The sequence below is a fragment of the Aquila chrysaetos genome, chromosome 9 (assembly GCF_900496995.4).
Source record: "Aquila chrysaetos chrysaetos chromosome 9, bAquChr1.4, whole genome shotgun sequence".
NCBI lineage: Eukaryota > Metazoa > Chordata > Aves > Accipitriformes > Accipitridae > Aquila > Aquila chrysaetos.
In genome coordinates, this window is record NC_044012.1 from 38,844,743 (window position 1) to 38,870,776 (window position 26,034).

The 26,034-nt window shown below is 42.1% G+C and overlaps 1 protein-coding gene and 1 long non-coding RNA gene across 2 annotated transcripts in view; one reads left to right on the forward strand and one right to left on the reverse strand.

Annotated features, from left to right (window-relative positions):
• LOC115345850 overlaps window positions 1–26,034 on the reverse strand; it is a 188,342-nt gene that overhangs the window by 78,072 nt on the left and 84,236 nt on the right. The gene's annotated exons all lie outside the window — the stretch shown is intronic.
• Window positions 1–26,034, forward strand: part of HIC2 (HIC ZBTB transcriptional repressor 2) — a 41,517-nt gene that overhangs the window by 5,734 nt on the left and 9,749 nt on the right. The window contains exon 2 of the mRNA XM_030025333.2: window positions 2,246–2,315. The gene's annotated coding sequence lies outside the window, so the exon portion shown is untranslated. The remainder of the gene's footprint in view (window positions 1–2,245; window positions 2,316–26,034) is intronic.

Here is a 26,034-nt window from a genome sequence, read left to right on the forward strand (position 1 = left end):
ATAACTAACGCTTTGGCCTAGTTCCACAGAATGCATCCAGCCTCCTGATCACAAGCCAAGAAACTGTAGGCTTTTTTTTTTCCCCTTCCCCTCTTTTCTCCAAAGTACTTTCCTCTCCTGCCAGCATGAGCTTTTGGCCTGAATATAAATCTCCTGATATTAGATGCGTATAGAAAATGGGGAGGATGCTAATAGCGCACAGCAGTAGAGCTGTGTGTGTGTGCCTGTGTGTTTGTTTTTCTTCTGCTTTAATGATAAGGTTTTTCCTTTGTGATGTGCTGTCAGGGGATTACGTTGGTCATCCTAGGTGGGAGCTTCTTTGTTCCTGCTTCACTGTTTGTTTCTTAGTGCTGTGGGAGCAGGTGAACATCTTTTGAGGTTACTGTGAAGTGGTGCCAGAGACCATGAGAGTGTGGAATTTGTTGGAGAGAGAGACTGGAAGTGGTTTCAGTTTCTTTTTTTTTTCTTTTTTTTTTTCCTGATTTGACTTGCATATATTTATAATTGCCCTTTCCCCTTTCTATCATGTCTCTCAATTTTCTCTCCTATGGGGAAAAGAACCCATAAAAGTTGCTTATAAAATATTACATACATGGACTAAGATTGCCTATACGCAAAGGAAGACTGGTAGTTACGCAGATACTGTGATCAAGTAATGGCAGGCTGGATCACCTGCTATTTTTTGACACGGGATCCCTGATTCACTCCATGTACAGGATGGACCAGCTTTGTCAGTGTGAATGTGGGAGGTGTGGTACGAATAAGGAGTTGTAGGGACACAAGAAATGGTCGTGCGGGTCTGGCAGTTGAATGCTGCCCTGAAATAGTGAGTTCTGTGCTGTCTTTGTCAGAAAGCTCCTTTAAGATGCCAGTATCATCCTTGGAAATGACTGAACTGTGACCACTGAAACGTTCTGCCCTATGCCCCTCACCAGAACCCGACTTCCTGGGCACAGACCTCAGGTGCGGAAAGTGATGCAGAGGGTGAAGTTTAACAGTCAGGCATACCAAATCAAGTCACACTCTAACAGTTTAGAAGCAACCTTAACAGAGTATGTTTTGTTTCTGTTCCCTTCCAATAACACATGCAACATGAGATGGCTTTGCATATATTTTAAGTTGTAGGTATTCAAGATTTTTCTCAGATTTTTGTGCTGCAGGACTTGGCAAGTGTCTATAAGTAACTCTCCCCCAGTTTTGTGACAGACATCCTCAGCTATGTTGGGTCCTATCTTTTCTAGCCTCTCAGAATCTGAAATCAACCCAAGAACCTTCTCTATGGTCTATGGTTTCCCCTGAGTAGGCTAGGAGACTCCAGCATTAAGCTATCTGGCATTTTTTTCTAGAAGTGCGATGAGCCCAAGGAAAAGACTTTCACTTAACGTGTAAGTCCAGGAAAGCCTGTAATACAGAACACTGTAGAGAATATAAATTATGTACTCCAAATGTGAAGTTCAATTTTGGCTTCTGTCTTTCCTCCATTTCTCTCTTCAGTTGTTCATGATAGCTGAAATTTTCCGTGTTTTTGTCTCAACCCACACACAAGTTTTTTCCTTTGGGGAAAACTGGAGCAAAATCAATTTTAGTGCAATTTTTCAAGCCTCTTTGACTTGCACCTACATCTGTTTGGTGTGGGGGAGTGGAATTTTATCATAAAACGTTTGATTTATTTAATGTATTCAATAAGCATCCAAGATGTGCCAGGTACTTTCTCAGCCCTTTTTGGATGAGAAATCTTGCAAGCTAAGAACTTAATAAACAAAGAAGCTACAGAACTCAAAATTTCCCTGCTGTTAAGGTCTCCATATATCTAAGGAATAAACCAAGTTTAAACAAAGCAGATCCAGAGACTTGTAAAGTACAAAATGTCACATGCAGTACTGATGAGATCTAACATTATAGGACCAACTATTTTTTTATGTATTTCTTGATCCTGTTATCTGCCCAACTTACAACAAACTCAGCTGAGATGTGTCCGCGCAGTAGCTCTACTTTCATTGCAACTATGAGTCTGTTTTCATTGGTGAAGCCATTGCTATGATTGTATGATGCTGTACTAAGGGCTCATCTAAACAGGGTCATTGATTCAGACCAAGGTAAGTTACAAATCTGAGCAGAAGAGCTATTCCCAATTAACTTCATCATCCTAATGAAGAGGGGATTGGGAATAGTTAATAAGGAATAGCTGTTCTGGAATAATCCCTTTTTAAGACAAACCCTTACTCTTTCTATAATTGCATTCTAGGAAGCTATTCTGTACTGAATCAGCATGGGATAGAGTGCCTAGAAGACGTTCAGACCAAGCACAGCTAGCGGTGAGTGGGGCAATATACACTGGGATGCCCTATTGCAACTACTATGAGTGAGCAGAAGAATAGCAAAATTGGTTGCCTGTGCATCTCTCTAGAAGGCAACTGGAAGTATTATATCAAAATCACTGTACAAAGGCCTTTCTCTTAGCAGGGATGAAGTATGAGCTGCCTGTTACTGTCTGAGCATTAACTTTGTGTTATGGAGAGAATGCATGTTTCAACTTGTAACTGATTACAATTTGATTAAATATTGGGGTGTGGAAAGGACTTGTGCGCTTTTTTCCAATGTGTATATTTACATTATTATGTGGGGAGCAATCAATTTATCAAATCCATCTGATTATTTCATAATGGGGAAAGACAATTCGTCAGAGAAAAACTTGTATTGTTTTTAAGGTGGAGAGAAAATTAGTTTAAAAGAAATTTTACACAATCTTTTTTTTGAGGAGAGCCTATACTAACAAACTAATCAAATAAAGGAAAAGCCAATAATTTACAATGCCATGAAATTTTCCTGCAGCATAAAATTTTGCGCTTGACCTTGCCAAGGAGGATGGGCTGGAGTAGAGATGGTGCTCTTGTGCTTTAATGCACTGTAGTTGTGATATAGTTGCTGTTAATTGATAGTTCTCCTGACTTTTGGAATTCCTCCCTTCCCTTAAAAGGCAAGGTGGCAGCCTGGAGTGGAGAAGCTCCAACTGTAGCCCTTTGGATGTTAATCCACCCTGACTTTCTTAAGCCTCCTACTTAAATCATTATCTTAATGAATCACCATTGCTGCTATCTTCAGTGCTACACAGGAACATGCAAATTTTAAACAGCCTGGGGGAAAGACCTTTTTGTCTGTAAAGTGCTCTGATACTTGCATTTAGATGTTGCCATGATAGGTACCTTGGATACTACTTTCTGCCTAACCCCATGGATAGATCATGGGGTATAGTGTATCACCAGCGTATGCCTGCTAGGTGGCTCTCAGGGCTTGCCCCTGAGAGGAGAGGGATATGATTCTGCTACTGACTGTAAGAAGCAGCTGTAGCTCAAGCGGTTGAAGCCAGATAGCTGTGCAGGTTTGTCATTCATCTAACTGCCTGTTGGCTATGCTTTTCTTTAGCTGCAAAATGACAAGGAGTTAAGGGAGTGAGGATGGGGGTCCCCCCTCAGCTCTGCAGCTGCCCTTCTGACTTTGGGGCAAGTTTCTTCACCTCTTCATTTGACTTTTTTCACAGCACAAAGAAATATGCCATGCAAATGTTAATGTATCAACCAAGTTTTCTCCCAAGTAGGTATCAAGAAATTTGATACAGCAGGAAAATTACCAGCATGTTAGAAAATCTTAAGAACATCTGTTTGAGGAAAAACTGAACATAGCGAAGCCACTGCAAAGTATCTCCAAGACTTTCAGCATTATGTTGTCCAAATTTTTCCTTGAAGAGTCAACTTGGCTAGGCATTGAGCTCCGCCCACTTCCAGCTCTCCCAGATGATCTCTTGAGAAATGTTTACTTGTAGATGGTGGGTATGGAGAGAGAGCCATGTATAGCTGTTTCAGATGGCAAATCTTTGCAGTTATTTGCAATACGTATTGAAAGATTTGATTCCTTTATTCATTAAACCAAGAGCTGAGGAAGCTGTTTTATGCAAATGTCCTAGATGATAAGAAGTACTCTTCTCAAATTGCAAAGTAAATTCACCCATTGTCCCCTTTCTGTGGCTTAGAAGAAGAGCCCATTCCCTTACTACAGGTAACTTTTCCTCGCCAGTAACAGTTCTGCTTCTGGAACAATGGCAGGATAAATGAGGAAGATACCAGGTGAACAGAGATCCTCTAGTCTCAACTGGATGAGGACCATATTAACAGAACTGAGCTTAAATGCATTTTCTGCAATAACATTATCCATTGTCAAGTCCTCCTGGGAGAGTTATGCCCACAAGAGGCCAGAACATCTATCTCAAGGAGGGCATCCTCATTCTTCTCAGCTAAATCTTCTCTGAAACCAGTTGAGCTGGAGCTAGTGTTTTTAGACTAAGAAGAAATGCATTTTCTTGGCTCATGCTAAAGCTAAGTAGCATGTTCTCAATTGGTTACCAAAGAAAGGGAATGTGAGCAAACAGTACATGCTGACTTTTTGCAGCTCAAGGCCTGGACAGGAGTCCAGTGAGATACTAACTGCTTCCTTAGACATTTGTGCACATCTTCCCGGAAAGCAGCAAGTGACGTAGCCCTGTAACTCAAACTCTTTTTCCTGCTTGGTGTAGCTCTGAAAAGACTGCCACTTTCTTGTAATAGTGTTTAAGACATTTTTTGTGAACTGCTTTACAATGATAACTTTTTGTACTCATTGTGAGCAGGCTGTTGTGTTTTCCATATTTAAGCTCCTAGCTGGTTCTGATCCCTCGCTGGATGGCAGCATTTTATAATATGGGGGTAAATTAAATGGGGAAGCCATCTATTACATTCAGCCCTTCAAGAACAGTCAGAGTAGGGATTTCAGAAGAAACACCAGAAGTGATTTATATATGTGTGTGTATATATTGTGTGTATATTTCAAAAGAGAAAATTGAGGTGACTAACATTTGAGGCTGAGTGCAAAACTTAAATGCAACTTTTTCTCATTCCAGTCTTGGAAAATAATGGTGATGGGTGTGGGCAGGTCTCTGGCTGACTTTCTGAATTGCCTTTATGTCAGAGCTCCAGCAAGGGATTTGGTGGAATTTCTCATCCTATTGAGTAAAAGTAATGTTCTATCCCACATTAGTTTCCTTAGAAAACAGAAGGAAAGGGACTCTTCTCCGCAGCACGTAACACACCCGGTGTTATTTTTGCAGGCACTGTATGCAAAATGTTCAGAAAATGAGACATCCAGAAGGAAGGTTTAGATTTCAATATGCTGAACTGGCTTACATTATTCGCCTAGCTTTTGCATGCTATCTTATGCTCGTGGGTAGTACTAGAGTTTTGTTGATGTACAGAGCTTGTTATTTCTATAGTTTGCTCATTCCAATTCAGAGATTTGTAACTATGGAAGTAAAATGTGTCTGTGCTATTATTTTGTTAAGCTGTCTTGAGCTACTTTTGTTAACCACATGTTCACAGGAGTCTGTGTTTGCTCAAATTACCTGCTCAGTTTTCTGGTCAGGTATGCTGAGATGCAGTGTTTCAGCTCATAACTTTGTTTTGTGTTATCTTTCTCATGGCATGTTACAACTGTCTCCCAGAAATTCTGAAATTGGGGTCAAACAAACTGCTCTGATGTTTTTCCCAGCATTCGCTAATTTGGCAGTATTTGAGCTGCTACTAAGAAGCATACAGAAACTGCAGCTGAGCACTGTGACTGACAGTGCTGTTGTGAACAAGTGATACACATAGCACTATACAGGTAGATGGGTTTTAATTTATCATACCTATCATTAATTTTAAGGGTTTTTGGAACCATGGTAGTTCAGCTAAGAGAGGGCAGATAAGCCAAGCAATTATAGGGAGCAGCTATATTTGGTGAAGCACATCTCTTGGGATTAGCATGGGTTCATGAGGCAGGGTAGTGAATTGTGCATCACAGTGCCAAGTCTGACTGATCCTTCAGGACAGTCACTCATTATATGGGGACACCTGGGAAATTTCTTAAGACTGGGATATTCGCTGGGATAAGCTTAAGAAAGTTCCCTTGGTTGCTCAGTATAGATTTTAATGCAACAATGCTTGCCCCCGCTTATTGGGGAGAACCATGTACTTTCTGCTTCTCTGGCTTGTGGGACTTCTTACTGGGCATACAGGTGAAAGAAAGTAGCTGTGAGTGGCTGCAAACTGCCATGCTTTTGGGAAGACTTTGGGGGGGGGGGGGGGGGGAAATAGCGGGATTTGAAAGCTGTGAGTTTGACTGGCTTGAATTGGGTAAAAAAAATTGAGAGATCTGTGGCAGCAGTTGTAGGGAGATGAAAAAAATTTTCACCTGTCACCTCATCAGACTACTTAAGAGCACTATCTGATGTGAGTCCCCAAAAAGGTCTTGCAGAGAGACTGATGGCCAACTGCGAGGAAATGCTGCACTCCCTGAAGAATCAGCAAACTCTGGATGTTTACCCAACCTGGTAAACCAAACAGAAACCATCAGTATGCTGCTACGTAAATCCATGGTGTGCCAGTATCTTAAACACTATGCAGTTCTGATTACCACTTCTCAAAGGTAGTGGAGGGCTACGGAAGGTCCAGAGAAGACCATCAAAGATGGGTCTCAAGTCAGTCAAAGGGATTTCTCTTGCCATAGAGAAGAGATGACTTATTACAGAAATTGCAAATGTTTTATACTGTAATGAATGGGGTGGGGAAGGGGAGTAGGGAGTGATTCTTCACGGTTCTTGTGTTAACTAAATTGATTCAAGAGGAGGCACTCTGTCAAGCAGCAGTTACCATGTGAAACTCATTGCCAAAGGGTGTTATGGATAGAAGAAGTCTAAACAGATTGAAAAATCGATGAAGGACGGAGAAGTTCTTATTAAAAGTGATGGCCTGGATGCAACCTCTGGATCAGGAGATCTTTAACAATGGCACAGGGTATAAGAAGGGAAGGCTGCCTGTACTCTGTTTCACTGCTTTTCCTCCCCCACTGCCCCTGCTGCTTTTTGGGGGGGGCGGGGGGAGGAGGGCTATTCTGGCTACTCCTGAAGAGCAGACAGCTAGACCTTTGCTCTTATAATATGGCTATGTTTATAGTACAAAACTAGAAAAGAAACTAGCTACGCTGCAGTGCAGGGAACTAGTTTTGCCTTGCAGCCCACAAGTAATGTAAAGCACACTGAAATGAAGAGAGTTAGGAGCCAAATGCCTCCTAATACCTTAAAAATGTGTGTGTTTATAAAATGCCTCTGTAGCCTGCTTTCTTCGTTAAAATTCTGACTTAACAAAAAGCTGAGCTTGTTAATGAAACTGTGAATCACTACAATGTTGCTAGTTATTTTTCTTACTTTCTGTGTTTAGTGCTATAGTTAGTTGGGTTGCCTGATAATGTACCTAATGAGCTGGCTTAGGCATTTTGACTCTAATAGTAGTGACACCTTGGGCTGGAAGCTGAGGATGGCTGCCCTCCACAGAAAGGACTGGGGAGCATGACAGGGAGGGAAGAAGCAGCAAGTTGGGAAGGAGGCTGAAGAGGAGGGAAGATATTAAAATGTCTTGTATATACACAAAACCAGGAAAGTCTAATACGGAACAGGTCTTATAGTTGTGACTGCAGTGGCAACAGTCATTTGGTATTTGGGAGGTGAAAAAATCAGTTTTACATTTTGCTAGACGGTTGTACTGTAATACAGCAGTGCCTCCTGGCAGGGAAAGCAATGTAATGTAAAGCAATACAGCGTGGAAGAGCAGTTGGAGAGCTGTCAGAAGCTGAGTAGCTTGGAATGCTTCCACGTGAACTTGGGAGCAAGTGAGCTCGCTGCAGCGTGGCATTCCCCTGCCCTGAGGAGGAGTACGGACTGCAGCACGAGCGTGAATAACGCACCTTACAAACAATGCAGCTCAGCTCTTTGGAGGAGGGCTACGAGAGGCTTTTCTGCGAGAGTTTCTTTCTTTTCTTGGGAGATTTCTCTTTCAGCTCACAGAGCCCTTCTGAGTTCACGTGCCAGGCAGCCCTGGGGAAAATGAGTTTGTACCTGTCAGCTGTCATTGCCTGGCACACCTGAATACTCAAGGGCACGGGGCGGCCAAAGGAGTAGCAAAAGTCTGGAGCTCTCTAAAGCACAGGTCTGATCTGATTGGGCAAACAAGGAAGTAATGACTCTTTGTTTTGTTTTTTTTAACAGTTTGTATTTCCAGAGAGCTTTGGTGCATGGCATTGGCTTTTATTCTAGTTTTTAGATGTTGGATATACTTAGCAATCTTACTTGTGGCTTTTAACCCTCCCCCCTCTCGCTGCCCCTAGCATTTTCCTTCCCTTCAAATCCTCTGCCTCACTCAGTGTATTGCTACTATAAATTGCTTGGGATGATGGGTCCTGCTTCTTGGAGCCTCTGGATGCTATTAACAAGTAATTGCTGGAAAAGCTTGTTTAAACATCAAAACCCTACATTATTTTTTAAATTGCCCTTTGAGGTGGCTGAAATGCTACTGAAAGATTACTTTGCTTTAATACTGGACAAGGAACTTTATTAGGTAAGGGAAATAGTGTTCTTACTAAACTATTTCTGAGGTACCAAGTCATCTTCCTTTTAAAGAAGGGATGTGTAGTTTTACTCCCCCTGCTCGCTTCTCCCCCCACATCAGCAAACTGATGTTTATAGCAAGGAGCAAAGAGGTTTTACTGGCTTTATCCCTTCAACGCATCCAGACTTTGTTTTTTCAAAAACCTGTAAGAATGGAACGATTCATTTTGCATGTTTGCTATCTAGCCACAACTGCTAAATTATCCAGGGAGAGTCTATCAACATCCAAGCTACATATATGAGAGTTGTCCAGCATGATGTAGGACCAGGGCACTGTGTCTAATATACTACTACTTTTCCTGTTGTAATCACATCAGCCAGATTACTGGATGCTTAACCTGTGGTCATGGATGAGCTTGAACAGGATCCTCCACCATTCAGAAACCAGTAGCTACACGCATGATGCACCTCTCCTGGTTAAGGTTGCTTTAAGATTGGCTGAAGTGCAGCAACTCTTGCTCAAAATGTAACTGAGGTGTGTCCTGTCAGTGGCAATATGAGTCACCGTTAACCTACTAGCAACCAATGGATAATCAGGTGAAATTTTACATTTATTTCACATGCTGAAAACTGTTAGGCAAGCCTCCTCATAGGATGAGTGTCTCCCGACTTTAAGAACAAATGGTTCATTTTGCTCTGACGTTCATGCAGCCACAGGGACAGAGTAAATGTATTGACTTTTTATTCCTTTCTACTCTTTCATGTAAGTGTACACACATTATTACAAGAAAGGAGCATGTGAGCTAATAGCTGTGCCTCATCACTTAATGAAGCATTTGCTTTAAAGAAATGACACGGACCTTCTGTGGAGGCTGTAGAAGCAGTAGCTAGGCTGCCTAGGTCTGAGCCCCAGCAGGCAAAAGGAAAGACTTCATTTCAGGTTTCCTAAGCTTGACAGGCAGCCAGGGCTGTGCTAGCAATTACGGTGTGAATTTTATAAATGGAAGTGCTACCTTGGGAAGGAATAAACAAATAAGGAACTTAGTGCAGAAATGGTTTGAGAAATGTCATCGATTGTGAAGACAAACATGAATTGGGAAGTAGCATGGGAGGGTTTCATGAATACCTCTTTCTTCTGCACTTTTCACATAAAATTGTGTCTGATCAGGTGAAGCTCTGACTTCTGTTCCTCTGCCATCTTCCTGATTGCAAATTAAGCTTTATCTTTTTACATTTGGCATGTGTATTAAGGTTTTTTGGGGAAAAAAATTATTTCTCTCCAATATAAACTGCTAAACAGAATGTGGACAGACACAATCTCAGCCTCTCAGTACGTATGCCACAGAAAGGGAAGCAGAATGCATATTGTAGGAAATTGATATGTGCCTCTTGCTTTCATGGTGTGCAAGGGTTTCTTTTTCCCCATTGTTGTTTATTTCCATTTGTGTTTTAGTAGTCTTTGTGTTATGAATTTGTGGAATATTGAGCAAGAGTCAAGTGCATCGTAGATGTGGTGGCTAAAGGCTACTGAATTGAACAATCTTTTTAATACCTAGGAAGAAATACCTGCTTGAAATTACAATAGCTGCCTTAAACAATTTTCATAGATCTTAGTGAGTTTGGGTCTGTCTTTATTCGGGCACTACTCGTCTTCTGCCAAAGGTTTAAGGAAAGACAGAACGCTCAACTGCAGAAAGTCTGTCCCTAAGCATGAGGAACAGGAGTCTGTAAGAAAGTACTGGGCTTTTGATAGATGTAGCTGCTTTTGCAGGGAGACCTTGAGGCCATTTTTGCCAATTTTTTTTCTTTTTTTTTTTTTAAATTTGAGTTTATTTAATGCAGTAGAGGATTTCAGTTGAGAAAACAGTGAAAGCTTAAGAAGCTTAAGATGCTTGTTTTCCTTTTCCAAGCTGGTGAATAAGAACTAGATATAATGGGAGGCAAATATCTGGTAGCTCTAGATTTTGAAGCACAAGGCAATGAGAATTCAGCTTTAAATCATCAGCTACAGCTCACTTCTCTTTTTATTAAAGAGTTTATTTTAAATGTTGAACATGTTTGGACCTAAATGTTTAGTATGCTTGATAAGAAAATGAAGTCAGAAAATTCTCAATGGATGGTTACTTTTTGAATTTTCAGGCAGTATGATTCAAATGAGAAAAATAAAATGTCTATTAAAAGTCATTGGCTGTTTATTAAAATAACAAAAGGAGGAAAAAATGTCAGCTGGATAAATACCTGTAAAATAGAATAAATGTTTCAACTGGAGATGGTGCAGCTCACTGGTTAGCAAAAAATAATACCAAATTGAGAGCAGACTATATTTAGTTGCAAATCAATACGGCTTAGTAGTTACCAGCCACTGGTCATCCTTTATGAAAATAACTAGAGTGTAAATGTAAAACAAGATTAAAATTGGTAGCTTTAAATTACTTTGATTTAAATCCACCCTTCCTCTACCATTGCCTATCTGAATAAATAAATAAATAGAAGCACATTTAGCTGCTGGCATGGCATTGCCATGGCTTTTCCTGTACTTGCTATGACGTGATACACAGATAAAGGAAACTCCCTCTGTGTGTTCATATATAAAGTCACTAACATAACACTTGGTCCCTTTTTTTCCCCTCCCCTTCCTCTGCCTCTCATCTCCATTATCCTCCCCCAAAATTTAAATGGGCAAGTGAATTTCGAATTTGTCATGTTTTACATACTTCTCAAGGTGTGTGAGCTGCCTCTGAAGACAAGTGCACCTGGGCTCCTATTTTCCTGTATATTTGTATATTTCTGTATATTTGATACAATCTGCAAGAGAGCCCTAAAGAAGTTTTTCTTATTTTACTCCTAGTCATGTGTTTGGTACTGTAACTTCCGAAAATTAAATTAATTGTGACCTTAGAGGCAGACAGTCCAACAGCAAAATAGCTTGTAATTTATTTGAACTCTGAAATTCCACTGGTTAAAATTGTGTAAAACTTTCCAATAATTTGTTTATATATTATTTTAAGAAAAAACCACCTTAATTATGAGTCTGGTTCCTCAATAAAAAAGGATAGCTATCTGGCTAATCATTGCTATGTACTAGATCACTAATTTTTTTCTTAATGGCAGTAGAATTTTGCCATTTTCCCCCATAAAACTACTTCAATTATATAATGAATGTATTTGATTTAAGGGGACGCTCTCTAGGATTTTATACCCCAAGACAGGCATGTCACGAAATAGCTGGAGGTTGGTGAAGAACCTCAGTTGGATTAAATGCTTGCAAGTACGGACAAGAGTGGGAGTTGAGCATTTAGACGGAGGCCTGTAAAGAGTTCTGTTCTCAGCTACTCCGATTTGAGATGAGTTATTTTGTTTTGCTCTCACCTAGAAATTCAGACTTTCTGAGTCGTTAAAGAAATTGGGTGCGCTGCTATCTCCCTATGGGAACACACAGCTCGCTCTGGGTATACGGAGAGGTTGCTCAGGAGACCTGGTTTTCCCAAAGTCTGAAACTTGTTTGTGGAAAAATGAAGAGAATGATTGCACTCCTGTACTAAATGTGGGGATTTTCTTTAAATGGGTTCTTAAATAATTGTTTCTGCATTAGATGTGTCACTAAGGTTTCTGAAGTGCACATCCTGTATATTGCACAGTTATGAAATACAGCTGGGCCTTCATTTGTCTGTCGGGGACACAGACCTGCTCTTGTGATTTGGTTTCAAGTTGCTCGAGAAAGACGTGACAATGTATATTCTAAGATCTCATGACAAATGTGTAAAGTTCAGTGCTCTTAGCAGGCTGGCTGCTAACTGGCCAGGAGGTCACTAACGCTGCTGCTGGCAAAGAATAAAGAAAACATAAAGATGCTAAATCTTGGTTATGGAGGACTGTTCAACATTTAAACTTCTGGTGTCTGAGAACATGGCGTGGCATTTGCAACAGATGTTTGCTTGATAATCAAAGACCCAGTGTAATAAATTGTTGGTTAAAGAGTAAGAGTTCACCTGGCAGTTAATGCTGATTTTTATCGCTATGGACTTGAGACCTCTTGAAAATGAGAAATGCCAGTAGTAAGAAGTGTACATGTTCCTAGGGGTAGATGGATTTGGGGGCTTTGGGGTCCTGCTCATTTGTTTGAGAATGAAGTATCATGGAATGGCCTTATTCTGCACTCATTTGATCAGAGATGGCCAGTGAGATGAACAGATGACTGGGATGTAGATATGTGAGAATTTCTCTTTGCTTCTGACTTGCGCTGGACTGATGAGTTGGGGTTCATTGAACCCACTGTATCACTCAGCCCTCGAGCGGTTATAAAGCAGAGGTGGACTGAAACAGTTCTACCTACGCCACTTCAGAAGAACATTTAGCTTGGCACTGCCTTCATCCCTGACGGCTGCTTGTGATGCCTGGAGCTATTTACTGTAGGGATGAGCAGACAAACCTGATGTGTGCTCAAACCTGGAAATCTGAATTAATTAACCAGTGAAATAACTTACGGATGTGGTAGATTCCTCATAAATTAGACTTTTCATCAAGATTGGTGCGTGCGTGCTCACTCGTGTACTCTCTCTCCTAAAAACTGCTGCAAGAATCGCTCACTGAAAAATGAAGGCACTTGTGCTATTAAGGAGGAATAAGACAGAAGGATTCTACAGGGCCCTGTGGTCCTCCACCTCTGAGGCCATGCATGCTGGTCAGCAGCTTCTCGCATCCATCGGTGCTCCGGCTCCCTGTTAAGTACTACAAGATGCCTTTCGTGAGATGGGTGGCATGGGAGCAGTTCTTCATCATGCTGAAGAACACCTTTGTATTGTGATGCAGAGCTATAGCTCTACCAAGTAGCTCTTCTCTTTTTATTATCTGTGCCAGTCACAAAGATATGATGGAAAAAACGCTATTAATGCATTTGCTGCCCTGAAAATTTTCTTGTTGGCTCTTTCAGCTGCTTAGGCCAGCAGCTAGTATCCTCCAAGGCTTAGTGAAGAATTAGGTTGAAATTGCCAAGGGGTGTCTCCTCCTGCACTGACTTAGAGATGTATGAGGCTCACTCTCCTTTGTCCTTCCTTCATCCTGCACTAGCCATATCTGCCTTGTGCCCTGTCAGCATTTTCTGCTTGGGAATGGCTGAGTGGACTTTGCTCTGTTAGCCGTGCATCTTTTTTTATTTAACGGAGATCTTCAGAGTGTCTATTTGGCATAAATCAGTTGAGAATTTGCTGGTAATAAACGCAGAGGAGGGAAAGAAAAGAATACTTGGAGTCCTCCGTTCGCTTTCTCTTGGCAGTGCCTCATTCCTGCTCTTGGAGGAGGTCTTTTGCTTGTCCCTGAATTGGTTCAGCCCCCAAAGCACAAATGCTCTGAAGCTGCCGTCGCAGGGTTGCTGTCTGTCTCCAGAAAGTCATGTGGCAAGGGGCTCTGCATGCTATGGAGAGCAGCTCCCCCCGTGCAAGGAGTTACAGGATACCGCTGGGGGTAGCTACAGCTGGTATGCACTGGTACTAATATAATCCCGCAGGACTGTATCCATGAGACACAAGTGTGACATGTGAGGTATTTAGGGAGACACACCTGTTCTAGGCACAGGCCCGGGTATTGCATGCCTTGGAAATGGAAGGTTTTGGTGGAGCAGGAAAGACTCTCGTTTCATCCACAGGAGGGCTTTGCTTTCTTCTTTCTTCCCAGTTTCACATTATTTTATAATTCCCTAATATTATGCAATCACGTGGCCTGAAACAGCACCGGGCTGTTTCAAAGGCCAGTCTAGTGTTTGCATTTGAACTTTTTTTACCTTAGTGTGTGATTCTACAGTGATTAGCAGGAGAGAACAGCTTCTGGGCTGAGTGATGGTTTGGGTGTAACTGCTCCCAAGAAAGGGCAGAGAATTTGGAGAATGTCATCTATGTGTGGGGCTGGGTTTTTCAGTCCTTTAGATAATTTAGATTTTATGTTGTGTTTACCTGTATTTTTATTATAAGGCCTCTGTCTTGCAATTTGCAGCAGTAAATCACATAACAGTGGTGTCATCTTACCAAATTTTGTACAAAAATATTTTGTCCCTTTGGTTTGAAATCTCTGAGCGTCTTTCCCTCTCTCCTTCCTGTCTGCCCCCCCATCCCAAAATTTGTTGTGAAATGGCTACTTTCCATACAGAGGAAAAAGCAAGCAAATGCAAAATAAATTTCATAGTGTGTAGTATAAAGAAATTAACTTGCTTAGATTTTTATCTCTTTTTCAAGTTAATCTGACACTTGTTTGGCAGAAGATAAATTTTTTTGCCATTGAAAAGGGGTTGTATTAAGATGGAGGGAAAAATCGCAGGGTCTGTCATATGACTTGATTCCATCTGTCTGTCTTGTCTTTCAAGTAGAATGGAAAATTTTCTCTAAACTTCTTTTTTATGTGCCTTTTTTTGATGTTAATGTGGAATCTCCTAGTTTGCCTTGGTCTCACTCCACATGCCCATTCTTTCCATGGATTCCTGCTCTTGGTGAGCAGTTCTTGTTGGTTTGGGACAGCTTCCAGGATTGGGGCCAAGATTTCTCCTGTACCTGATAGACTGTTGTGTGAAAATATTAGCAACTGGACAGTCTTTCCCTCCCATCTTTATTTTAAATAGAATTTGCCAATAAACATTCAGGATGCCTTTTTTTTTTTGTTGAACTAATAATGGCTGGTGGAAATAAGGAAGAGAAGATGAGGGGCGTGTTTTACTCTAGGACCTGGTTAGTTTGGGCAGTTAGGTATTTAGGGGGAAAGGTGATTATTATTCCCTTCTATAAAAGCTCTGAATTCTGCGTGGGGTGGACTGGAATAACCAGACCCTGAGGGGACAACAGATTTTCCTTCTCGGAAATGAAATGTTGTTGGCAGGGGAGAAGATCCTGGGAATGGAGATTCCTTGGCTCCAGCCTCACCTGGCCCATGGGGTAGGCTTACTGTGAGCAGGTTATTGACCCTTATGGCAAGGAGTTATAAATCCAAATCTTGTTAATCCTAACCTGAAAGATGGCTGCAGTGGAAAGAGCCTCGTTGCCTGCATGGGTGAGCAGAGGTGCTGACCAAAACCCACAGTCCTCTTTAGTCCCTGTACGCTGGCACTCACAGTTTGACCAGCCCCAAAGCCTCAAATTATTTTCCTTCCTTGTGGGCAGACACATTTTTGTACATATGAATGTGAAAATACCTTTGATTATGAAACTAAGAAGCAGAATATCTCATTGTAAGGGAAGCATCATCCTCTTCTAGCTGTGGTGCCTTCCAGGCTGGCTTTGTATCTCTGCACATCACCACATTTTGCTGCACAGACACAGCCTAAGGTAGACATGGCCGCACTATCCTTGGTAGCTGGTAATGGTGGGCTCTCTCCCGCGTCTGTCCCTACTGGATTCTCCCAGAGTTAATTGATTTCCAACCAAAAACTGAAGAGATTTATTCTGGCTTGTTTATGGGGTTTATTTGGGGGGGTGGGGGATGTTGTGTTTAGTGGGGTTTTTTGTTCCTTAACTGCACCCTGCAAAATGTCCCAGCTGAGTTGTTTCCAAATACTGGCATCTCTAGGGAAGGGGTTATAAATTGCTAATTTAAAGCCTGCAACAGGATAATTAACTAACCAGTTTGATGTAAATGGCTTAATGGGGCTTTACTAGCCCCTTTGAACTTAAAGTAGCACTAAAAAGTAAACTGTAAATACCTTCAAGGAAAGTACTGGCATGCTTGAATGCGGGGCTCCTTGGTTGTAAGGAGCAAGCCTGCTCGACTTGCCAGGAATCCAGTGGCCTGTGTGACCGCAAACATGTCAAGGGGGTGAGGGGACCAAGCAGGCACCCCTTGGGGAAGGCTCTGCAACTACCCTAGTTCTTCAGGAAGCATATAAACTCTGATATATCAGGCTTTCAAACCTGCCCTGCCTGCTTTGGAAAATTTAAATCACAACCTCAGTTTAAATACAACTGTAATGAATTTCATCAGGATTGAAGGAAAAAAAAACCCAACAAAAACCCTGAGGGGGAGGCAGCCACTAGAGTCCACCCTAATTTTCCTGGAGTTGTATTTGCATTAAGGTCTTTTGGCAAGTCCAGGCAGAAACACTTATTACACTTTGTTTCAGAAGACCTCGTTACCCACTGAATCTGCTGAGACAACGTACTGCAGCCCTGCAGCAGATTCCAGTTTCTGATGCGTTTGGGGGACTTTCGGAAGAACCTCTAAACTTTCATTCTTGTTGGGCTGTTACAAAATTCCAAGGGAGAAAGTTAACAATTATTAAGCATCTAGAAATGGAGATCATTACAGAGAGGAAGCATCTCGCATAGTTAGGCATTGATTTCACTTCTGACTATGCAAACTGGGGTGTCGGAGAGGAGAATTTCAGGCCCAAAGGCAGGCAGGAGTGTTTCCTTCTGTCCCTCCCTCTGTGGGAGAGAAGCTCTTCCTGGTCCGAGTGCTGCTCTGCTCCATCTTCTCATTGCACATGCACCACGCAGTGTCAGAAATAATTCGCAAGAACTTTTTCTTCATCGTTCCTCTGTCTCATCACCATCTTTCACCTATTGCCAGCAGCCTTCCTGGGTCCTGGAGGATGTTTTGGAGTTTGAAGCGCAATCCTCAATTACTACTGTGACCTCTGACACATGGGATTTAGCTTTACAGCCAGCTTTGATGAGCGTTCCTGGTCCTTGGCTGTGCTCTGCTGCCTGCTCTGTTGCACTACCCCTGCAGACCATGAGGCTGTAAGGCTGAGCCAGTCCAGGGCTGATGCAGGAAGAGGGCAAGACCTAACCTTTTCAGTGGTGGCCCTGACTTGGATGGGCTAAAACAGATCGTGATGCCTCATCATCTGCAATGATGGATCTATTTCTCTGTGGTTTGGTTTTTGGAGTTTTTTTGGTGTGTGGTTGGTTTTGGTTTTTTTTTCTTCCAGATGGAAAAATAATGGGAAATAATGTACCACTGGCAATGTTAATGCTGGCTTTAAGAAAAAGAAGCATAAAAGCACTGAAGTCTGTTGTAGAGGGCAATGATGCAGAAGTGCTACATCTTATTTTAAAAACCATGCCTGACAGGATTCAGTCCTGCACTCTAATTCTTCAGGTGTCTATGGGCCCACTGTATGCAAAGATCAAAATGCTCTACTGCGGCCTTTAGAAGAAGAGGTAATAACATGGCACTTCTTCGCTCCTACATGTTGACTGAAGAAGTTGGCACCATGGCACTACCTGCTTGCTGTGTGTGGGTGGGAGCACAGTGCAGGATTAATTTCGGGTTGATTGTGTTGGCAGGGATCTGTCAGCAGAGCTTGCCCAGCTGCCTGTACTACGCTGTAGCTGTTAATCCTTCACTTTTATGAGCACTAACCTAGATCACATATTTTAAAAAAATTAAAAATGCATGCGCTATTAGAGAGAGAGATATTTGCAAGCAGAAGAGCTCTATACACATGCAGTGTTGACGGCTGGAGACTCCCTTCAAGGAACGCCAGAACACCTTAGCGTGCCAGCTTTGATATCTTGGCATCTGACTGGGAAATGCAAATGCTCAATCTTAATCCATCATTCCCACATGCTGACACGTATCCAAGGGGAACTTCTATGAATGTTGTTGTTATTCCCATATAATTTCAGCTGTTTCTTTGCTTCCCAGCACCACCCCACCATGTGTCCGAGTGCAGTGTCTTCAAGGCCTTTTATCCCAGATCTTTTGGATTTGTTTCTCTCATGAGGAGGCAAAAGGGCATTAGTGTGCGGGTACAGCTGAGGAACAAACCCTGTGTGTGGAGGAGGTGGGGTTGTTTTTATGAGGCTCTTCTCTTTCTAATCCCCCCCTGCAACAAACCCTTCTGCAGATTTTTAGATTCCTCACTAAGTCCTTTAAATAATATGACAAATTAAAAACCAAAGGAACATAAATGCTTTTTCATACTTCCAGGAAAATAAAAATTAAGTTAAAGAAAAAAGTGGATTGTAATATCCTTTCTTTCACATGAGAGGAGGTCAGACTTGGGACTCCTCTCTGAAGTTCTGGTGTAATTTACATACCTTCTAATAACCATACTTTTGTCTTTTATAATTAAAGTTTTATACAAATAATAATAAAAAATACATATGAAGAAAGCTAGCATGGCTAAGAATTTCTACCGTGCCATTCATCCCATTGAAAGACCCAAACTCATTGGTCATTTTTGGGCACCTCAGTAAATTTCAGGACAGTTGTTAGTCCTGCCTGAAGCTTTGCATATCTCTCAGTGACCCAGTCTCTTCTGGGGGGAAGAAGTAATATTTGCAAGATGACAAAGCAGAATTTATTTTCTCAGCAATTTCACTATTTGTTATGAATAACTGTCTTTAAAAAAACCCCACAATAATCCTTCCACTACACCTTTTGTTTTGAAACCCACCAAACCTGACACCCATATTTGATTTGTTGGCTCAAGAATAACAGAGAAAATGTGAGCCGTAAACCCTGGCCCAGCACTCTCGATGGCTACTGCTAGAGAAAGAACAAGTTATGCGTAACAGTGCTTTCCTGACCTTTCCTGTTTTTCAAAACATGAAAAATTTCATCAGCACTTTTTTTCTGGCTATTGCAAATAACAGAAAGTTGTGTGAAAATTAGAACATAATGAAGACAAATTTCAGAGTGGTGTCTGCTGCAGGTCTTGGGTGTGTTTGCTGAATTGCCTCCTGCTTAGAGAGCAGCTGGAAAATCCAAGTCCTTTCCCAACATGTCAAAACCAACTTTTTCAAAGGATGCAGTAGCTGTGCCAAAGCACCTTGCCTATTTGTAAGCAGATGCATACTATTAGGACTATCTCTGCCTGGGCCAGGATTCTCACATGCAGCTGGCTGTATTAAATCAATTTGATGAATTACTATATACTTGTTAATTTTTTTACAGGCAGGTCTCTGCTATTTCTTGTCTTCACAAGATTAAACGGGCTTTTACAATACATACCCTGTTATAAGACTTTAATTGCCTGGAATGGGTCTGTGTGTGCAATGGCTGGTCCTGGAAGGGTCTGGGGATTTGGGATTATTGTCAGGCTTCTTACGCTGAGATAGCAGAGAAAAAAGGTGCGTGCGTGAAAGCCATGTTAGCATCCATGATGGAGAATACCTTATGGTAAGAAGGGTGCCACCTATGCCACTTATTCAGGTTCTTTACAGGAGTTGACTATTGTTTGGTTTTGGATTTTGGGGTGGTTTTCCTGCTGTTAAAACATTCTTTGAGTGAGGTGCCTGACAAGAAAATGCCTGGAGAATGGAATAGATTAACCCTAGATGGACAGACTTGATGGGTCAGAGAAAGCTGGATGGCATCAGAACATCCCTAAGGCTGATGAGGCATATCTCTTCTCAAGTTCATGAGCCTCGGGATGTGCATGTTTTGGAGCACCTGCACTGTGCCATGACAATGCTACAATTTATTCAGCCCTTCTCTGTGACAGAGCTGCATGTGGGTGAATAATGTGCAGCCAAGGGCCAGGGACTGAAAGCAGCTAGATACTAGACACAGGTGTTTGGGAATGCACAATCCCAAGAGAGAGGTTTTAGTCCAAATGTATCCTCACTAAACATACGTTTTGAATCCTCTGGGAGTCTCTTGATGCTGTTATATTAGTGGGCTCTGCTGGAAATGGTAAGGATATAAGAATTTTATTTTTTCCTTCCAGTCCAAGGTGTAGTATCAATGTTTGTTGTGGCTGTTAGCAGTAGTTTGTACATGTATTAGTCCTTTGGCCAGATTCTGATCTTATTTATGTAGCTATAAAACCGCTCTGTTGTTTCATCTGTGTAACGGAGGTTTCAGTCTCTCTGGCTGTTTTGGGTTTTCTGTTTTGATTCTGTTTGGGTTTTTGTTTTTTCATTAACCGCTTTCCTTGCTGAGAGGGGAGAGCTCTATGGGAAGTGACCCAGCAAACTTTTAAAATAGCCTTTTAGTGTGTTTTTTTGTTTTGTTTTGTTTTTAACTCTTGCTCAAGCTTTTAAGTATGTGAATTGTCTCTGTGAATTCTCATCGGAGTGTCTATGAAACCTGCCAGCCAAGCCTAAATCTTGCAGGAGGTGTGGCCACATTTGTGTTCTCAGAGCTCTCTGGCACAGACACCTGGTACACCTGTGTCTCCTGCTAGTTTCAGTACTGTCACAACTTCACCCCTCATGCCTGTTTCTCTGGTACCTCCTGTTTTTCCCAAGGTTATCTTCTATAAATAGAATCTGCTCCAGCTTTTCACTCCCCCACACCCATCTTAAGGAGAATAATTACCAATGAGATGGTTTTAATAGTGCTGAAAGAAGGAGGGTGATCCATTCTGCTGTGCTCTTTGAGGCTTTTTTCTGACAGGAAATAAATGCACAAATTGCTTAGCAATTTCCTTAGGTGACAAATGTAAAGTGAGTAGCTTTTGAAATACTTAAGCTTGAGTATTTAAACATTTGATAAACTATAGATTATCTGAAGAATAAAATTGTAATTGTTTTGGCACCCACAGAATTCCATGCAAAGGTCTCACTCTGAGTATAAAATATAGTCATTTCCTTAATTGTTGTTAGACTGGTGGAGGTAACCGTGGTATCTAGTGTTCACCTGTCCAGAAACCAAACCATGCTCAACCCAGGCTAGCAGAGATGCTTTGGATGATGCAGCTGTCAGCACATGATACAGCAGCCAGAAGACACAAACATTTAGAGCATTCATAAACCAGAAAAATTTCTCTAAAATGAAAAAAATAACTAAATGAAAGCATGTAAGGGTTTGAGGTGATGATGCTGAATTTACTGTCCTTTAAACTACGCCTGCAGCAGCCCAGAGCTTAATGCCGTGTAAAAGAAGAGAAATGAAAGACAAGCTGTCTCTATAGGCTACATGATGCAACTGGTGAGCAATTGCTCAGATAGCGGGATGCTCTGAGTGCGATAAGTGCCTACAGATAGAAATGCTGTGTAAAGGAATCATTGCTGGCACACTGATACACGCTGGCAAATTAGACTGTATTTGGTGGAAGGATAAGAATCTACTACAGCTCTTTAAAATCAATCTTGTTGTGATCACCTCATGATAAAAAATTAATTTCTCCAGTGTAAATAAAAGCATAGCACATTTCCCAAATAACCTCTTAAAGTAAAAACAGATTGGTGCATAAGAGTAAACCAAGTTGGAACCACCAGTCAAACTACAGTATTACCACCCAGAGCTCACAATGAAATGGGAATGGCGGTACTTTTTCAGGTTTTACAGCCACTTCTTTGCTCGACTTTGACAATTATTTATTACCACTAATATTGTGCTTTGTAAACTTATACTGTGCTTTATGAAGTAAGACATGTTTCCTATTTTAAAGATCTTATAATCTTGTGGGCTGATAAGGGGTGTGGATTATCCCTTGGATGTTCATAAATAGCATTAGCACTAAGAGTTTTATTAGTGCTGGGTCCTTTCAAGCCTGTGGCTCTTTCGTTTTCTCAACAACACTTTCCTAGTCAAGTGCTGAAATAAGGATTTTGACACCTTGATCTTCCAGGCTGGAACAGTGTGGGCATTCTTTTGTTCTGCTTGTAGTGAAAGAGCAAAACCCAGGCGGAGTCCCAGTGCAGTGACTGTTGCTCTGCATGGGTTTAATCCACTGCCTTTGCTTGCCTCTCTCTCTGAGACTACAAATCTGGAGTTTGGGTGATGGCAGCAGAGAGCAAGCCTGGGAGGTTTGTGTGTGTGTGTGCGCGTGCACGCGCGTGTTTTAAATAAACAAACAATGGAACAGCAACTTCAACAAATTGTGAGTGGTGCTAATTTGTTATAATGCTGTCTTGCCTTCTGGCAGTGTTGATTTAGGAGAAGCTGAGCAGACTGGAACGGATGCGGGGAGCCTCTGGTTCTTTTGCTCAGGGGTGTGTATATGGTTCAGTATAAAATGCTTCTAGGGGTCCTGTCCTGAGGAGCTTTCAGATTACAGGGTAAAGCACATGCACAGACTGCCAATCCCCTTTTCAAAACCAAATCTTGGGCAAAAGTACCTTCCCCTCTGCCTTGCTCTTCCCCTTCCACTTTTTTTAAATGGAGAGATGTTTTAAGTCTTGATTCATGACAAGAGCCTATAATTTGTGTGTTTTGAGGACTGCCAGAAAATCCTTGACCTTGACAAGAATAGTGTATAGGGAAGGAAAGAAGGAAGATCCTGTGCTTTGGATTGTAGCAAAGTTTTCAACACCCTATGACCTTGCTGGGCTGCCTTTTATAACACACCTGGGGCTGTAATCCCAAGAGCTGAGAAACTGTCTGACAGAGAAGGCTGGCCAAATGTGCATGAGATATCTGCAGCCCTGGACCACTGTTGTGCAGTGCTGCAGGATAAGGATGGCAGGATGGGAGCCTTGCTGTGAAAAGGTGGATTTTGGAAGCATATGTAGAGTGACCTTGCAGCCTGTCAGCTGAGTTCAAAGAAAGTCTGAAGTCTCAGGTGAAGACAGGGGAATAAAACAGTCAAACTGAGAAGTAGTCGTTGAAGAGAGGCAGCCAAGGAAATGAAGAATTTTGAAAATGAGTAAACCCTGTTTTCCCCTCAGGTTATCTTCAGCTTGGACAGATTTGGATGCAATGCAGACAATTTGCAAAACTTTGAGCCTGTTAGGCCTTCTGCTTTTACAAGCAACAGTGGCTTTCTGGCATCCTCTCATTTGCCAGGCTCAGAGTTGCACAAACACTTTCTGGTGGTTGCAAAGAACCAAATATATGAGGGTTCAGGGTGATCAGTTAAGCATTTGATTTGGAGGGATGTTTGGCAGGCAGTACAGTCTGGATACTGCCAGGACCAACTCTTAAACAGTGGTTTGCTTGAAGACTTCACTGAAGTCAGGCTTAGAGACAAAGATTTCTCTGGGAAGTACAGGGCTGAGTACACGGTCAGATTTTGGAAAAAAAAAAGAAAAAAAAATGGTGGATAAAGTGCAAAAGGTGCTGTATTTAAGGCATTGTTTATTTATGTTAAGGAGAACTGTTACTGCTGCATCTGTAGGTATGGATACGGGAATGAGAGTTGGGTTTGTAGAGTCGAAGAAAATGAGACAGCAAAGTTTGTTTCTGTGCTCACTGGTATCTGGCATGTGGTGAGAGGGATGACATTTTGGTCAAAGGCTGTTACTACCCGTGCCCTTCCTGCACCCCTCAACATGGAGCTCAATGTTAACTATTGCAACAAGTTCATGATATTAGCACTACTCTGTATGCAGATGCTCCTGTGCAGACTGCTTCTCTCTGCAGAAAAGTTTGCTGAGTCCACACAAGAAATAAAAATAAGCAGGCCAATTGGGAGGCTCTTTATCAAACCTTCTCCCATTTCTCCCAGTACTCCGAGGCCTTGCTTGCTCTAACAAACCCTGTAACTAAGGGGTCTGAGTCACAGTCCCTAGTGGATTTAACACTCCCAGCTGTCTGCCTCATCCCTGTCCTGGAGATCCCTCCCCAGTTGCAGGGACAATTGAAAGGGCCACGCATTTGCTCCAGTATTGCTGCATGTCACAACCTGGCTATCAGCTTGTACCTGTGGTGACTCAGAGCCCTAAAGCAGTGCTGCAACTTGGAGGGTGCTGTAAGACAGTCTCGATTGGAAAAGGGTCACGATGTTCCTTCTTCTCCACCGTGCTGTGTGCTTTTGCCCTCTCGCCCCCACAGAAATGCTCAGCAATGAAGCTGCCACCCTGTGCACCCCCTGCCAACTGTGGCCTAGCATACTGAAGGACAGGCTTTAGGACCAGAAGCATCTTCTCCCTCTATGTAATTCATAGGGTTGTTGATTCTGCCTAACACTCTCTAGGATTAGTTGGGACGTAGCAACAATCCTTTAGTCATGTCCTAAATTCTTGCATTGTAAAGGGAGAATTCTGTACATCAAGGCTCAAAGGTAGCTGGGAAACAGAGGAATTTTGAATACCAAAGGGGCCTTAACTGGTGGATGGGTAGAGGGTATCCCTCCTCTGCAATAAGGAGTCGTTAGATTAGCATAAGGCATCAGAGCTGCCTTTACTACTTGCAACGCAGGTACAGTTGGAACTGAGCTTGCTCAGTTGTTGTAGGGCTGCAGAAGAGCCCGACATCTATTGCTGCTCACTAGCTTCTGAGGCTTTATTTGTTTTGTGCCACTGCTGTGTTCCTGAGATCAACTGTGCTCTGCAGATATGCAGGAATTTTTAGTGCCTGGCTCTGCTTGACAAGATCTGCAAGGACCATGCCTCTCCTCTTCTCCTCCCACTAAAGCGTTTGGGTAGTCTTAGGCTCCTTCATGTCAGCAGTGAAAATAAATGTATAATATACAAGGGCTCTGTTTAGGAATTGGCAGGAAGCTTCATTTCTGACTGCAGTGTGATGTTCTAACAGTAGGAAACACCTTTGGTTTAGGCAGTTCTCTGCTAATCTCTGCCCTAGAGGGGAAATACAACTAGGGAGAAGAGCTTCTTGCTTCACAGTAGCAAGAAACAAATTGCTGTAATCTGGCTGTAAATCTGCATTTGAGCTGCTGTCCAAGAAATACCTTTATGCAGCATTCAGCCTCTCTTAAGCTGAGTATTGCTGGTATTGCAGAGTGTTTTGCAGAGTCCTGATGCTGGCAGATGCAGCCTGTAGTATGTTGCTTGTATGCAGTCTAGAGTGTGTGATCTCTTGGAGATGGGGGAGCTCCAAATCCCTGGGGCTCTGGCCCATTATGCTTAAAGGTGCACGCTACTTAAATGTGGGTTGGCCCGTTCATGCTGGCAGTGGTCCGTTCAGACTAGTTCAGCAAATGCTCTTGGCTCAGCATAGCCCAGGTCAGTAAGCAAACACTCGCTTACATTCCACTTCTTCATTGTATTGACAAGATTTAAAAATCTTCAGTCTATAGCAGTCAAAACAGGGTGACCTGAATACAAAGGACCTATTAGTTTAGTGTGATTTAGTTACAGAATTGTAGGGGAAAGAATGCAGGTGGGAATGATGGGAACACTGACCTGGGCCTGAGCCCAGCAGATGTCCGGGAAGAACGAACTATCTCCTTACATTCAATGTCCTTTTCACAAAGACACTTCCTATTTCCCAGGCCTGTGTCCTCCTTTACGTTCTCTCTCATCCAACTACATTAATTATTGTAAGTCTTTTTCATTTGGCCTTTTATCTTTTAAGGTTGAAATGATAATCAATATTCTTCTAACTTTTTAAATGTAAGAATTCTATCTCCAGCAGCACAGCTGGAGACATGCACCCATCAATGTGACAAGAGCTATGCAAAGTGTCACTTTGCCATGAAGGTCTAAAACCCTATTTTAAATCCCTGCGAGGCTGCAGGTTTATTTCTGTTCTGGTTTTTCGTGGGTTTTTTGGTTTGGGGTTTTTTTTTTTTTTCACTGGGGCGGCATCACCACTTGTAGAGAGGGACCTGTGCTTAGCATGTACCCTGAGACTATCCTCCTTGATAATCCTGCCAGAGCTGATTACAGGAACTCTGGGTGAAGGAGGATACACACTGCAGAGGATACCCTAGGCTTGACAAGCTGAGTGTATCTGTGGGATGTGCCTTTCCCTGACATGGAAAAGATGTTGTTGCTTTTTCCTTTGGGTAAGGAAGGGTGGAATTATAGATC